The following is a 15,492-nucleotide window of genomic DNA, read 5'->3' on the forward strand; positions in this document are numbered from 1 at the left end:
AAACTGGCAGTCAGACATCCCTCTCACAATCTGGGACTGCTGACTCCTAACTGCTTCCCTGCCTGCCTGCCTGCCTGATTGCCCCTAACCCCTCTGCCTGCCTGCCTGGTTGCCCCTAGCTGCCTCTGCCTGCCAGCCAGATCACCCCTAACTTGCCCTCCTGACGGCCTGATCACCTCTACCTTGCCCCCCCTGCTGGCCTAATCACCCCTAACTTGCTCCCCTGCTGGCCTTATCACCCCTAACCACCTCTGCCTCGGCCCCAGCCTAAGCCACAGTCTGGCCTCCCTCTGCAGGAGGTGACCTGGAAGATCAGGGGAAGGCACCACCTCCATTACCCCGCTGCTGCTGCCACTGCCGGCCTGAGCCTGGGCCCTTCACAGCTGCTGCGGCTTTGTCCGGAAGGACATCCGGAAGGTCATCCAGAAGATGTCCATCCTAATTAGCATATTACCCTTTTATTAGTATAGATAGATTGTTATAATTGTTTTATTTTGTAATTAGTTCTTGTTAATCTCTTCCTGAGCCTAATTTGAACATTAGACTCTTTCATAGGAATGTGTGTAAGGATAGGAAAAAACACAGTGTGTATAGGGCTTGGTACTATGCATGGTTTCAGACATCCACTGAGAGTCTTGGGAATGTATCCCCCACAGGTAAGGGGGAGTACTGTGCTTCCCCACTAATTCTGACCTTCTGAAACTCTATGACTTTGCCTTTGCTCAGATTATATCCCAGTATCAGTAAGAAACTCACTCATAATGATCCACACACATTCAGCTGGGTTTTCCTGTCTTTCAAGAATAAAAACAAGCAACACAAAGAGAAATATTTATGGAAATTCAGATGAGATTCATCTTAGTCTGCCCTTAGAGAGATCGATTTATGCTGAGGTAAGGTGAAGGGGGCTGAGCTGGGGCATAACCTTGGTAAATTAAGACACTTTTTAAGAAAGGTGTAGGTGTTAGGGTTAATGACAATTCCTAATCAATATCTGTCAACATACTATTTACAGTAATAATATATCATGAGAACTTGTAGTTTCATTACAAGAAATGAAAATTGATGTCAGAAGCATATAGGAGCAAATTATACTCTAATGATTTCCTAATAAAGTAATTTGCTCCTAGATCACAGGGGATATAAGCAAAAATTTGCTAATACTGTAGCCAAAGTAATTATTTTCCAGCCTTTAAATATGAAGCAGTGTGCCTAAGGCTTCTCATTGCATGCTCACGGATGGTTTTCTGTCCCACAAGTTCTTGGCGAGTCTGAAAAGGTCAAGGGCAGACCTTCTCAGATAATGGAATGTACTTAAAATGCAAATGTTGACCAAGGAGCAGGTTGGTCTGTTTTGTCCCTGTAGCTAACGCGGTTTTTCACCTGTGGCCCACGGGAGAGATGAGGAGATGTGTGCGGGTTCCTGCAGTCCCAGTGCTTAACCAAAGGGAAAGGATCACTTGGCGGAATCCATAGAAATTTTCCCAAATCCTGTGCAAGCCACCATCACACCCTCAACTACAACCCAGTCTAATCCCGGAGTAGGAAGATATGAGGATTAAATCAAATGAGATAGATGAAAGTGCTTTGACAATTACAAAGTAGTATATAAATAAAAGTTATTAAGACATTTCTCTGGAAAAGACAAACTGTTTTCATTGTATAATTACATTTCCCTTTGGGTTTGTAAAATTAAGCCATCTTGCAAATTTGTATTAAGAAATAGTGAATAATTGTATTTGCATACAGGCATCATCATCAAAATTATGTTCTCATTTGGTGGACTTTCAATCAAGCAAAACAAACTGACAAATTAAAAGCACCAGGGATGGACGTTGGTAGCAGCGGTCCTTTGCACGTTTTTATCTTCATTAGTTTTCTTTGCCTTACCGTGGGCTGCTTCTAGGGTTTAGTTTTAAGGGTAAAAAGGAAAATTGAAAAAGGAAGCAAAACTAACAAGGCAGATGGCTTGTCAAGTCAGAAACAGAAAACCTTTCCAAAAAAAAAAAACACAGAATAAAAAACAGGAGAATTATGAGAGCTAAATGTTCATCATGGGTCTACGGCAGTTCCTTTGGATGTAAAAATAGGATATTGCTACAGTTCAGTCTTCAATTGCTCTTTCTTCCCTGGGGATGGGGTAGGGTGGGGGTGACATGTGCTCATTGTCTATCATGTTGTGCCCATAAGGAATGCTGGGCTCTAGCTCATAGCATGTCTTCCATTTTTCTGGAACACGGACTCCTTGGCAGGCACAGCATGTCCCATGTGCTAACTGGCTATGCCAAGGACATACGTTGTGCCCAGCTCCGGAGAGCATGGCCGCAGGACTGGCTCACAGCTACGCCAAGAGCATGAACTTGGAAATCAGGTGGATCTGGGTTTGAAAACCACCAATTTTGACACTAAGTTGGTATACCCATTGGAAAATTAATCACTTTCAGTCATAGGTTTCTAATCACTTAAAAAAAAAAAAGACAGCCATAACCTACCTTCCACTGTTTTATTCAGAATTGATTATCAGTAGATGCTACATTGATGCACTTTCACAGCTACCTCTACTGAGCCCCACATGCTTCCCCTTCCAGAAAGTGTTTTGCATGTATTTCTCATTTTGTGCCCCCAACAGCCCATCCCATAGGAAATGCTCTCTCTCTTCAAAAATGGAAGCGCGAGGCTCTGCCAAGTTCATGCGTAAGGTCGTGTGGCTGGTGCGTGGAAGAGGGGGCTTGTGTGGCTCAGAGCCCGCGTGATCACTACCCTCGCAGGAGGCTAGTTCACGCCACGGAAATAGTGCCAGAGAAGAGACTCGCTGTTTTCACGGCTTCATTGACTCTACCCAGTTTATCCTTTGAACCAATGAAGTGCCTTTTGGCTAGGGGGCAGGAATGGCTGATAGAGGACTTTCAACCCCTTTACAAAGGGTTTGCACGGCTTCGAACCCTTGTCTGATGGAGGAGAAGGAAGAAGGTGCTCTCCCTGGTCTTTGGAAATGCTAAAGTTTGCCACCTGTTAAAGAACAACCGTGATTCCTTTTAGCAGCAAGAAATAAAAGGATAAAGAAAAGGAAAAAGATTAAACAAAACAACTGTTAGCTTATAAAGTATGAAATAAATAGTGACTTTCATTGACAGACATGGTCTACAGGCAAACAGTTACTTCTCAGATTGTCTGCATCAGCCCTAAGGTATGGATACGCACCGCACTTCAATAATGCTGGCATTTATTACGAGGAGGAGGACAGTGTGCTGAGTTTAACAACCCTGCATTTTTCACGGGACCAGTCTTGCGGATATTCAAACCAGGAAGTTTGCCAGATGTTTATAGGACTCCCCAACAGGCTACCGGTTTTGCCCATTTGGAATCTGAAATTGCAGACCCTGGTGCTGCCAGAGCAATTGTTCGGTTCGGGGTGAGAGGGTGAACCACGTAAGAATGCCTGGAGAGGAAGGACTCGTGCTGGCGGGGTTTCTGTTCTCTTCCGTGCCCTCCCCTCCCCTCTGCTCCCATGTCCCAGCACCCGGGGTGAAGGGTCACCACGGAGGGAGCTGGAACCATTGCCGCGTTTGGGACCAGAGTGGGAGTCAGATTGACTTTCCAAGACATTCACCACCGGATGGCCCCCCTTTTTCCCTGTCTGCCTCCGTCTCCCTTTTCGGGGTCCTCTAGTTTTCACCTCTTCCAGCCTTCTCCTCTTGTTGATATTCTGTTCTGTATAGATGTGGATTTAAAAACAACCTGCATCTCAAGAAACTTGCTCAAGAATAAAATATTCCTAACTCTCTATGTGTTAGTATTGGTCCTTTGAGAATCAGATATTAAAAACAAGATGTCAAGAATTAAACAGAACCAGTAGGCCTCAGGATACAAAAAGAAACTTCCTATGAAGAATTGGCTCACATAGTGATGGAGGCTGGCAAGTTTGAAGTCTGCCAGGGGGACTGACCTAGCACCAGACGGGAGACCCGCAGAGCTGATGTTCCCGCTCGGACGGAGAGCTGTCTGCTGCACAGCCAGGGAGGCCCCGTTTTGCAGATGAAGTTTGCAGGCAGGGCCGTCTGCTCAGAATGTCCTCCTGCCTGCAGGAGGGCTCTTTGTTCTCCCCAGGCCCTCGGCTAATTGTGCGAGGCCCACCCACATGCAGGGGAGCAATCTGCTCTGCTCCTAGTCCCACGGTATAGATGTAAGTCCCATCCCCAAACACGCTCACAGATGCACCCAGAAGAGCATTGGAGCAGGTATGTGGGCACCTCCCAACCCAGCGTCTTACACCTGAATCAACCATCAGAGGAACCGCCCCGGTCCCCTCGCTGTGGCAGCAGGAACAGTTAGTGAGCCCAGCCCCCCTGGTTCTGTGTAACCGTGAGAACAGGCCTAGGAAGCGGGCCACGTACCCCGTGAAAGTGTCTAGGAAATGCACACCTCTTCTTAGACACACTTCCTAGCTGTGGAAAAGCGAAGTGCACTTTGTGGTTGGTCTGTCCTTCGTGCAGCATTTTTCTGATGTAAGCATATACGCAGCAAATTGCACAAAGGTTAGGTGATAGCTGAATATCCATTTCTGCCTCTATATCTCCATGTACCCGCCATCCAATGGCGATTACTTTCAACATTCCAGAAGATGCCCTCATTTTCCTTCTCAGTTAGGAGGCCCCAGAGGCAAACGCCACGCGGACTCCCACCACTGAGACCCCTCCCGCCTCTCATTGAAGGCCCTGTAAGTGGAGTCACACAAGTCTCCTCTATGACTCGTTGGCTCCTTGCATGTTGAGTCTGAAACTGTGAGGGGACTGGGCTCACCACATGTGTGAGACAACCAGTTAGCTTGTCAACGGGCCATAGGATGTGTGCATGTGTGAAACAACACCCTGGCCCATAGACACAGCGGAGAGCAGCCAGAACCGCATCGCGGCACCTGCTCCCCTGCCCCAGCCCCGGAAGCTGACACAGAGGCCAGATGTTGACCTGCGTGCATGGGGCGTGCCTCGCAGGAGAAGAGCCTGGAACGATGAGACCTGGGATTTCTAAAGGGCGGTGGCCTATCTGCCATCTCCTGCCAAGAGAAGCAGACTTTTGCTCTGCAGTGTCAACACTCTTCTCCCAGGAACAGGGGGGAGGCGGGGGAGACAGGTAAGAGCACCACCCGGGCGGGCAGCAGGTGTCTCTGTATTAAGGGTAAGGGGACACTTCTTATTTAAACGTCTTCGAAGTTCAATCTTTTGCAAAATGTTCCTTCAGTGCAGAATGCCTACATCATACAGAAACACTGAGGAATTCAGGGGAAATCGCCTACTGACATCAACTTTTCCTTGATATTAATACATGGTTTTGCACAAATCAGTAGTTTATGGTTTCCTTGCTGGTATATTACTATTACTGTGGTTTCTTTATTTAGAGACTAGAGGCCCAATGCACGAAGATTCGTGCAAGAATAGGCCTTCCTTCCCCTGGCTGCCGGCACCGCCTTCGCTCTGGCCCGGAGCCGCCTTTGCTCAAGCCAGAGCTGCCTTCTGCCTCTCACCTTGTCACGTCAGTTTGCATATTCCCTCCTTATTGGCTGTGGGCACTGCCATATTTGTAGCAGAGTTACGGTCAATTTGCATATTCCTTCTTTATTAGATAGGATTAGTTGTTGAGGACCTGCCATTGGTGCAGGCATGCCTGGCACCAGGGCTACCATCATACTAGAGCTGATGTGCCTGCGAGTATGCATCATGGAATCTAGTGCAGGAGTTTTTCCCGGGCATTCCGTAAGTCTTTTAGCAGTTTACATCTGGTATCCATGTAGCTCACGGTCCTTCAAAATTCTCCTTAAAACTGTGTCATGGTATATGCATTTGTGTAGGGAGAGGAGCCATTGTTTTTATTAGATATAGAAATATGTCTATGACTCAAGAGATTAAGAATTCCTGGCCTGGTAATTCCATCTCAGCCACATTCCAACAGAATATCTTGGGTCTTGTTTCATCCAGGCCAATCCAGACCCCGAGCCTCTAATTTTCTTAAACTGCCCCTGTTGTCCACCTTTTCACTGGAACCATAGAATTTCCAAAAAAAAGAAAAAATGAGAGAAAAAAGTGGTGGGTAATAGTGGTCTGACAACGCGAAAACATAGGCACCACAGATGAATAACTTCACAAATTTTCTAGTGTCTTCACTAATGAAATACAAATTAAAATCCTCAAGACCAAGGTCTGAGATGCGCATATTCATGCTGTACTTTTCCCTGGACTTAATCTGAAAAATTCCAGCTGTCCAAAATGCTCAGGCCTGCCTGCACTGCCACGACATTTTTAGCAAATTTTTCTAAACTTAATAGTCACCTGCATGCTTTCAATTTCTCCTCACCCAGCACTGAAAGTAAATTTAACAAATGGGCTTGCTTCATCATTTGAATTTTTGCCTTTTGGGAATATTTGCATTTTAACAGGGCCATGACTGAAAAATAAGTCTTTGCTCGGGGGAAGGTATTACGAATGTGAAAATGTGAGGCATTTGTTATAATCTAGTTGAAGAGGGCTTTAAAGATGAGTGAGCTTTTCTGTCACACTGTCACACAGCAGTGCCCCAGCCACATGCTGTCATCATCCCCTCACACAGGCAGGCTTCATAAAACCCTCTACCTTTCTTGTTGAAAAAGTTGCTCGTTGGAAAAAAGTGGCTGCACAGTTGTATCATGACATGGTGGCAAAGACGCCTAACTAGGCCTCTGAGACAGTGACCCAAGTTGTGAACTGCCCACTCAGTCCAGCGTGACCTGGACCAGTTCATCTACCAGAGACCCAGCTGATGACTGGAAATACTGAGATAATAAGGCCTGGGATGACACTTTATGACCTGAAAGATTATTTGCCAACTTATGAAATATCATGTCACAATCATTCCACAGCCACCCCCATATGACCTAACCTGGACCTTCTTTGTTGGTTATGAAAACGTGTTTTAAAAGTTCCAAACCTACACTACCAAGATGAAAGTTTTGAAATGCAGTCCTCTTGGACTTTGGGGATGGTTGGGGGATGGAAGGAAAGAGGGAAGGAAGGAGGAAGTTGAAGAAAAGAGATTCTGCTGTTTGGTGAACATGCAATATTCATTACCTTGGGGGTCACGTGATAGTCAAGTGCCTCTGCAGCGTAGACTTCACAAGCAGAAGGGTTCGGGGCTCGGCTGTAAATCCACAGCGCACCCCCCCTTTGGTACCCCTCCCCCCGCCCCCCCCCCCCCCTCTGCCCCGGGTGCTCATGGCTTCAGATGTCTCCTCATCAGTCAGGGGGAAAGAGCAACCATTCAGTCTGGAAGAGAGATGACACCTCCATCCTAACACTGTTCATCTTGCAGGCAGGTGGGTGATAGCAACTTTGCGGCCTGCCAGTGCGTTTCTCATGGTAATCTCTCTCCTAATAAACCGGGCAGCACGGAAAGGAAGCAGCAAATTTACTGCTGATGGCGAGCAGAACACAGCACCCCGCAGGCAGCTGGCATTGACCAGGCCTGAGTTATTGGAGCCCCGCTGATTCCGAATGTGTAGTATTGTCTCGGAAACGTGAAGAACAATAAGGAAAAGTAACTAATTTCATCCTCTGGCTTAGGACAGCAGCAGTTATGTTCATTGTTGTAGTCACCTCTTTGTCTAGAAGAGCTGCAATCCTAGCCGACGACCTCATCACTTTTCTCCTGAAAATGCTTCTCAGTCATTTAAGAAAATGTCCCCTGTGTTTCTGGATGAGGATGAGGACAGTAGCATAATGTCAGTTACTTCTTAGAAACAATACACCGGTGAGGGAGGGGGTGGGAAAGACAGGGTTCTTGCATATAGTCAGAAAGAAAAGTAAACTTAGGGATAGGCGAGAACTTCACTAACATTCTTTTCTTTAACCTCCCATTCCAACCAAATCTTGTGCAATTGTGGGGGAAAAATGAAAAAGAGATGTCTCATTGTTTACAGCTAATGCTCCCTCATAAATGAGCAAAGAACTATGAGAGAATGCAGTGAATTGACGTCTTTGGGTACTTGAGGAACACAAATGGGAGGGTGGAGTTCAATGTTTTCAAAAGAATTAACTCTGTAACTTCAACTTTCTCTTCTTGGCTACCAGGATCACATTATGTTTTGCCCCAATGGTGATCTAGCCGACTGTCCCACCAAACGCTGACATTCTTATAGTTAGGCTTGAAGTCCTCACATGTCCCCATCATGAGGAAAGGTTGGGAGCCCTAGTATTAAAGCATGAAGTCTTTACTAGATAGTACAAAGGTCAACCGAAGACCATTCCTTGGTGATTTATACTCTGAAAGGAAGTCAGATATCAGTTTGCTCTTAGATATGGCCCAAGAAGTGTCTGCCTGAGAAACTGGTGGGCTTACTAACCTTCTCTTCAGCCCTGCAACCCCCAAAGGTGACTCAGAGAGTTTGAAGTAATGTTGATACACACGTGGCTTTTTCGTGGCTCTAAGAGGTAGTTGTTCTAGGAGAAGTAAAAAGTACCATGGTCCATACGATGTTTTACTCTAATTCCTCAAAAATGTAATAGTACTACTCTATTCCGTAGACGGTAACTTCATTTTGTTTGTGGGGGAAATTAAAAAGATTAGCCTGACATTCAAATTAAGTTTACTCTCCTACCCTCTAGGCAGGTGGGTGATAACAACTTTGTGGACTGACAAGTGTGTGGACTGCCTTTCATTTGAACATACAATGTCATGAGTGAAAGAACGTGTGCACTGACAAGTGTGTGGACTGCCTTTCATTTGAACATACAATGTCATGAGTGAAAGAACGTTTGCAGTGACCCAGGGACGGTTGTGCTTTTGTGATGTTTGAGTCATCTCACAGAACAAGCCATGTTCTGAGCCTTCTTGTTGGAGGAACCTAGTATGTTCAGTTTGTAAACCTTACAGAATGAGTCTCTATTTCTTATGTTAGTGTATTGTATTGAAAAGTCTCCTTTGAGCCCATAATTTTATGAGGTGTCATTTCCAAAAATTAATATTTAATGTAGGTATATGTTTTTTATTATTTGTCCCAAGTATCATTGAGATAAAACACTGCTAGGGCATTTGTTCTTAATCTCTGGGTTCTCTCTTCAATAAATCATGTCTATAGAAATGTAGAAATTTCATAGGCCCCAGAAACTTATTCAAAGACCAAAAGATCCCCGGTCTCCATGTTAAGAACCACTGTTGTGCAGAAATTGGAATTTTATCAGCTTAAAGAGATTAATATCACACCCTAGATGGGGACAGGGACTCAGTAAGCACTTCATAAAGCCTTTTGGAGGAGATAGCAAATAGAATATTTTTTCATTTTCTGCTCTGAAATTACATTTCCTGGGCCACCTAGAGACCTAATAAGGTCATCAGTTGTCATTTTCAACATTCCTGGCTTTCATTGCTCAACTTCAGGGACTGAGAGGCAGGAGAATAAAGTCCATATTTCAGCATTTTATGAATTTGATCATCCTAGGGTCTCAAAAGGTTACATTTCGTTTTCTCTCTTCTCTTTTATTTGTGTCGCTGTATATGCTAATGGAGAGGACTGAATGAGCTTTAAATAGTTTTGAAAACGGAAACAAATATTTTATTTGTTTTCTTTTTTATTTTTATTTAATTGCCCCTCTCTCTTCACAAGAAAGGTTGTTGGGTATTGCTACAGTTCTATAATATAGTAATGAAATACTTTGCTCATGAAAAACAAACAAATGCTTAGTAATTCAACCAAAACAAATAGAATCATCTGAGTTTTATAATGTAGTTTTATCTACAGATACCACATCAATATCCACCTGTCTATTCACTCTCAGCCATCATAATTTTACTTCCCTTTTACAGTGTCATTGAGCTATTTTGGTTTAAATCAAATGAAAAATAATTTTGAAAAATGAGAACAATAAAGTTTGTACAATGCAGCATTCTCTGCTTTAAAAAATACATACACAAATTTACCTCTGCAGTTGAAAAGCTATACAAATTATATATTTCATTCTTGTTTGACTCTAATATATTTGTCATTAATATGGGAAACAGTCAATTAAGATAGGAGAAAAGGACATTTTATTTTCATGTGAAGCTGTAGCACAATATTATGGGGTTCTGAGATTACACATATGCCTAAAGTTTGATCTTTAATTAAATAACTTATAAACTGTGTCTTATAAATTTTGTATTGAAGAAAATTTCAAACATATACAAAAGTAGATGAAATAGTATGAATAGACAAAATAGTATGAATTTGTGAGCAATCTTCACACTGATTTTGAAGATACTAGCTGATTTATGGTATTCTAGAAAAAGTCTAAGCAGTTATTGCTTTATTCATTCCCTTTCTCATTTCCTCTACCATCTTGTTAGAACTAAAGCTAAGTAGATGCCCTTTTTTGTAAAATTAATAAATGCTCATTAAGAAAAAGTCAAGCCATTTACAAAGTACAAGGAAAAAACATTTTTGAAAAGTTACCGATTTCCACTGCCTCCAAAGTACTCTCATCCCTGTTGGGAGTTCTCTTCCTGTTCAAAGGGGGTGGGGGGGAGGCTTTGCCAGAGTTTTCGCCAACAACAGGAATAAAGTTTAGCTGGAACTACTGACTAGATTATTGGTTTCTCAAGGGACTACACCCTCTTTAACTTTATATTTTCAGCACTTTGCACAGGGTCTGGAAAACAGTAGGTGCTCACTATTAACAACAACAGTCATAAATGATATCTGGGTACATACTGGTGTCAGATACTCTGCCAATCACTTGCTATGAATTACCACATCTAACTCTCACTCAAAAAGAACCACGTATTACCCTTCCCGATTAGGGCAGCCAGGAAGGTACATGCCAACGATTAGACAAGTATTAAATAGATGGAGCCAAGATCTGAAGCCAGGCCCACTTACCCCAGAGCACATGAACTTGGCCACCATGAGAGGGATCATGGAGGCGGGAAATCAAGGAAAGAAGAAAGCCATGGGGAGAAGAATGATCGCTATCACAACCATTTTAAGGTCGTGAACTGTGATACAGGAAGGAACGGGACAGCCTTTGAGCGGCCAGTGGGAAGCAGGCATTTGCTGTGGAGACTCTGGTAGGAGGGACACAGGGAGCATAACGTGTACCCACCTCAAGGCTCACACACACAAAAGTCTGTTAGAAAACAAAGCTGGCCTCCTGGCGGGAAAAAGATGATGCTGGATGTGGGGATAGAAAGCATGATGTGGAGAAACGATAGTTGCCTTTGCAAGGTTCCATGCTGTTCTTAATCTCTGTCTTCCTGACCACATTTATTTTCTTGAACATCTGGGGAAAGTGTAAACCTTGGAACAACATATAACTCTAGAGAAGGCAGTCGTCTTGGCTGACCAAAAATAGTTAGTTGCAGCAGACTCCAACTCTGGTAGGCCAAAATTAGTGGGATGCAGGTTTGATGGGATGAAAGATCAAAGGTCCTCTTAGTTCTTTCCACAGTCATTTTTCTTCATGTATTTAAATGGGGATACTAGGTACAAGTGTTTGTACATGTGTGGTGCTGAAAAGCTATAACAAACTCAGTATAGACTAGGAAGACATAAACCAACAATAGTCGTCATCCCCCATCTAACCTTTGTGCTAATATTACTTAGAGAAAGAAGCATTCTATGGGTCTAGACAGTATGACCCCAGCTAAGGGAAAATCAATTCAGTGAGTCAGAGGAGGAGTTACAGCCCGGCTCTCCCTCTGTGTAGCTGAGTTTAATTTATTCCCAAGGATCTTCCTTGGCGTCAGCTGCTCACTATTGGAGGATAATTCTGATTGCCCCACTTATATTTGCTTCACTGGTCCCAACACTTATACAAAAATGAACAAGTTGCAAACATTCGTCATAGTCCAGAGGGGTCGGAATAAGCGCTAAGCAACTTAAGGGTCTTTTGAGTTCAGATTTTCTTTGTCTCCTGATATGAGGCTGGACCTGCTCAGACCTTGCTCATGATGGCTTTCGACTATACTTGTTCCCATGTGGGATCGTTTGGTTCTTGGGAGGCAAGGCCCAAGGTAGCACTTTGACAGCCCTAAACAGTGACCATCTGTGTGTTGTCTACAGAGGAGAGCTCTCCTTTTACCTTCCAATTGTTCGGAATCATCTTCAGAGACAAATGCTTTATCTGCCTCCTGCCTGCATTTCTTCTTATTGCAACAGCCTCATTTCAGCTACCATCATACCAAGGTGCCAGTCAAAAATATCCCTCCTCCACAAACCCACCCTCTACATCTTTCACAAGCATCTGTATTTGTATTAAACGTACATAAGATAGATTTTATTTGACAATCAAAGCCCAAGAGGCACATTCCCCAGGTGATTTGTCAATGTAACATAAACCATGACTACTAATTAGCATTACGTCTTGGCAGAGCCAAGAATTCCCAGCTTACAGTTTAAAGTTTTTTCTCTCTTTTACCACATCTCCTCCCCTATGTCATATACTATCAGCAACAGCACAGAACTCTTAATTTATTCCCAAATGCAGCCAACTCAGAGATGAAAGAATAAAAGACATGGTAGGTCCCTAAATAAATGAGCACGTTAAAGAAAAAGAAAAAACAGAGCATGACTTATTGCAAGTAGAAGAAAATGGAGGAAGTTTTGGAAATAGGCATTCCAAAAGGTATTGACATGAAAATCCACAAAACCTTTCACCTGTCAACTCTGTCTCTAGTAATAAACACTATGAAAACCTGTGCAAGTGTGCAAGCATGTGTCAGGAGGAGTGGCAATTGCAACTTTATCTTGGTGACAATCAGAAGTACAAATACCCATCCATTTGGGAATAATTAAGTAAGCTAGAATACACTTAAAGGGCAATTCCATTAAATAATATGACATAAATCTTCATGTATGATGGTTAAAGAGGTCCATGAGGCAGTATTGGGATTTTAAAAAATATATATATATATTTTTAATGATTTCAGAGAGGAAGGGAGAGAGAGAGACAGAAACATCAATGATGAGAGAGAATCATTGATCGGCTGCCTCCTGCCCACCCCACACTGAGGATGGAGCCCACAACCTGGGCATGTGCCCTGACCAGAAATCGAACTGTGACCTCTTATTTCATAGGTCGATGCTCAACCACTGAGCCACACTGGCCAGGCAGTATTGGAATTTTTTTAAAGCAAGTTGCAAGCATTACGTAGAGACAATCTCACTTTTTTATAATTCGTACTTCATACTCAGGAAGGTGCCTATGGTTTTAAATTATTCAAGAAGGATGAAGATGCTTCATAAATGTACATGATTCTTAAAATTCATTGTGGGTTTAATGGTTTGAGCATTTTTTTAACTGTTGATGTACACGCACAGATTCTAAAGGTTACACTTGAAAATGTGGTTGAAAGGGTGGTTGTTCTAGAGAAGTGGGATTTTGGGGAATGGAGGTAAGGAGACATAATTTTTACTTTTTTTTTTTTTTAATATGTATTTTATTGATTTTTTACAGAGAGGAAGGGAGAGGGATAGAGAGTTAGAAACATCAATGAGAGAGAAACATCGATCATCTGCCTCCTGCACACCCCCTACTGGGGATGTGCCTGCAACCAAGGTACATGCCCTTGACCGGAATCGAACCCAGGACCCTTCAGTCCGCAGGCCGATGCTCTATCCACTGAGCCAAACCGGTTTCAGCTGATTTTTACTTTTAAAACCCTAGCCATCAGCCCTAGATGGTTTGGCTGAGTGAATAGAGCATCAGCCCTCAGACTGAAGAGTCTCAAGTTCGATTCTGGTCAAGAGCATGTACCTCGGTTGCAGGCTCGATTCCCAGGCTGGTTGGGGCAGGCAACCAATCAATGTATCTCTCTCACATCAATGTTTCTCTCTGTCTTTCCCTATCTCTTCCACTCTCTCTAAAAATCAATGAAAAAAAATATCCTCAGGTGAAGATTAAAACAACAACAACAACCCTAGCCATGAAATGCAATAATCTCTGACCAGAGCTTGCCTTCGTCTCCATTGAAGATCCATGCACTATATTTTCCCTTATCTCTTTCCCCCTCACAGGACTTTGTCCTTCCCTGACTTATGAAAACATAAGGAATGATGTAGATGGTGTTATTGGACTGCAATTGGACTTCTATAATTGAACTTACACATTGGACAATTTATAGGAGAAATCATGTATTTGAGTTCTTTGCAGCAGCCTTCCATATGGTAGATGAGATGTGAGAGAGCCATACTTAGGGCAGCAATGACTTAGACCCAAGCTTTGTTTATTCCCAGAAGAGGTGATGTTATCCACATCAGTTAGAGTCCATCAACATGGTTTAACAGCCCTGTGTGAAGCCATTTCCATAAAGAGCAGCTGTTTCTTCCAATCTGTCTCTCTTGTGTTGTCCCTAAATATATGTTCATGCTCACATTTGTCCTTGTGCTTTGATAGTATTTAAAATAGACTAAGTTGTTTGTAAATAGAAAAGATTATTTTCAAAGGTGGTTTTAAGGCTTAATATTTTAAACATGATTTAAACTGCAGAAGCTTAGTGTTTTCAGTGGCTTAATGCAATAAAGCCCACCTGTTATTTTTGGATGCTTTATTTAGACCATCTGCTCCACAAAGAATGAAAAACTCAATAGTGGATAGAGAATTGTCTACTCCTCATGTGTCAATAATTTATTTATTCTCTCTAGCCAAGCCTCCGGGTCATTGCAAAAGTGTTTATCTATTCATTTTCTAACACATGGGGAGCCAATATTTGATGGTTGGCTTTATTAAAAATCATCACAGGGAATTGTATTTTATTGATTCATAGTTTCCTACTTTCTCCTATGTTAAAAATAGCTTGCCAGTTGCATTTATTTTAAGAGCCCCTATCCTCTCTTTGGTAGCAGGTGGAGTATCTGTTGAAGAGGTATTTTTGGTGATGGTGAACAAATCACGTCAGTCACAGTTCAGGTAGCTAAGTTACCATCACATAGTCTTGCTCCTAAATTACAAAGGTGTTGGAGACAAGAATTCCAAGGACCAGGCACTTTAGTCTCTAATTGCCCCCACTTGAATGGAATGGTCTTGCCGTCCTTCCCCTCACATCTTCCTCTTTTTGCAGTACAGGTACCTGGAGATCTCCCCACTTTAACCTTCCTACTTCACTTAATTCTCTCTAGGATTCGCTCTCAAATCTTGGACCATCTCTAATATTTACACTAACAATAGCAACAACAATAATAACAGCTTGCACTTATTGAGTCACAATAGGTTCTAAACACTATTCTAAACATACCTCATATCTACTGTTCATCTTCATTTAGTTTCTCCTTTCTCATATTAGGCTTTCTCCAAAAGTTAGTCATTTCCTCAATGACATCATTTCTCATATGGTTCAAAATACCACTTCTTTGTGCATATTGTCTCACTGCATTTCCTGCCTGTCTTCGTTTATTTGGACAGTTATAGCAAAATACCATAAGTAAGTTGGGTTATAAAGAACAGAAATATATTTCTCACAGTTCTGGAGGCTGGGAAGTCCAAGATCCTGGTGCAG

This window comes from Eptesicus fuscus, chromosome 12 (genome assembly GCF_027574615.1).
Source record: "Eptesicus fuscus isolate TK198812 chromosome 12, DD_ASM_mEF_20220401, whole genome shotgun sequence".
Taxonomy (NCBI): domain Eukaryota; kingdom Metazoa; phylum Chordata; class Mammalia; order Chiroptera; family Vespertilionidae; genus Eptesicus; species Eptesicus fuscus.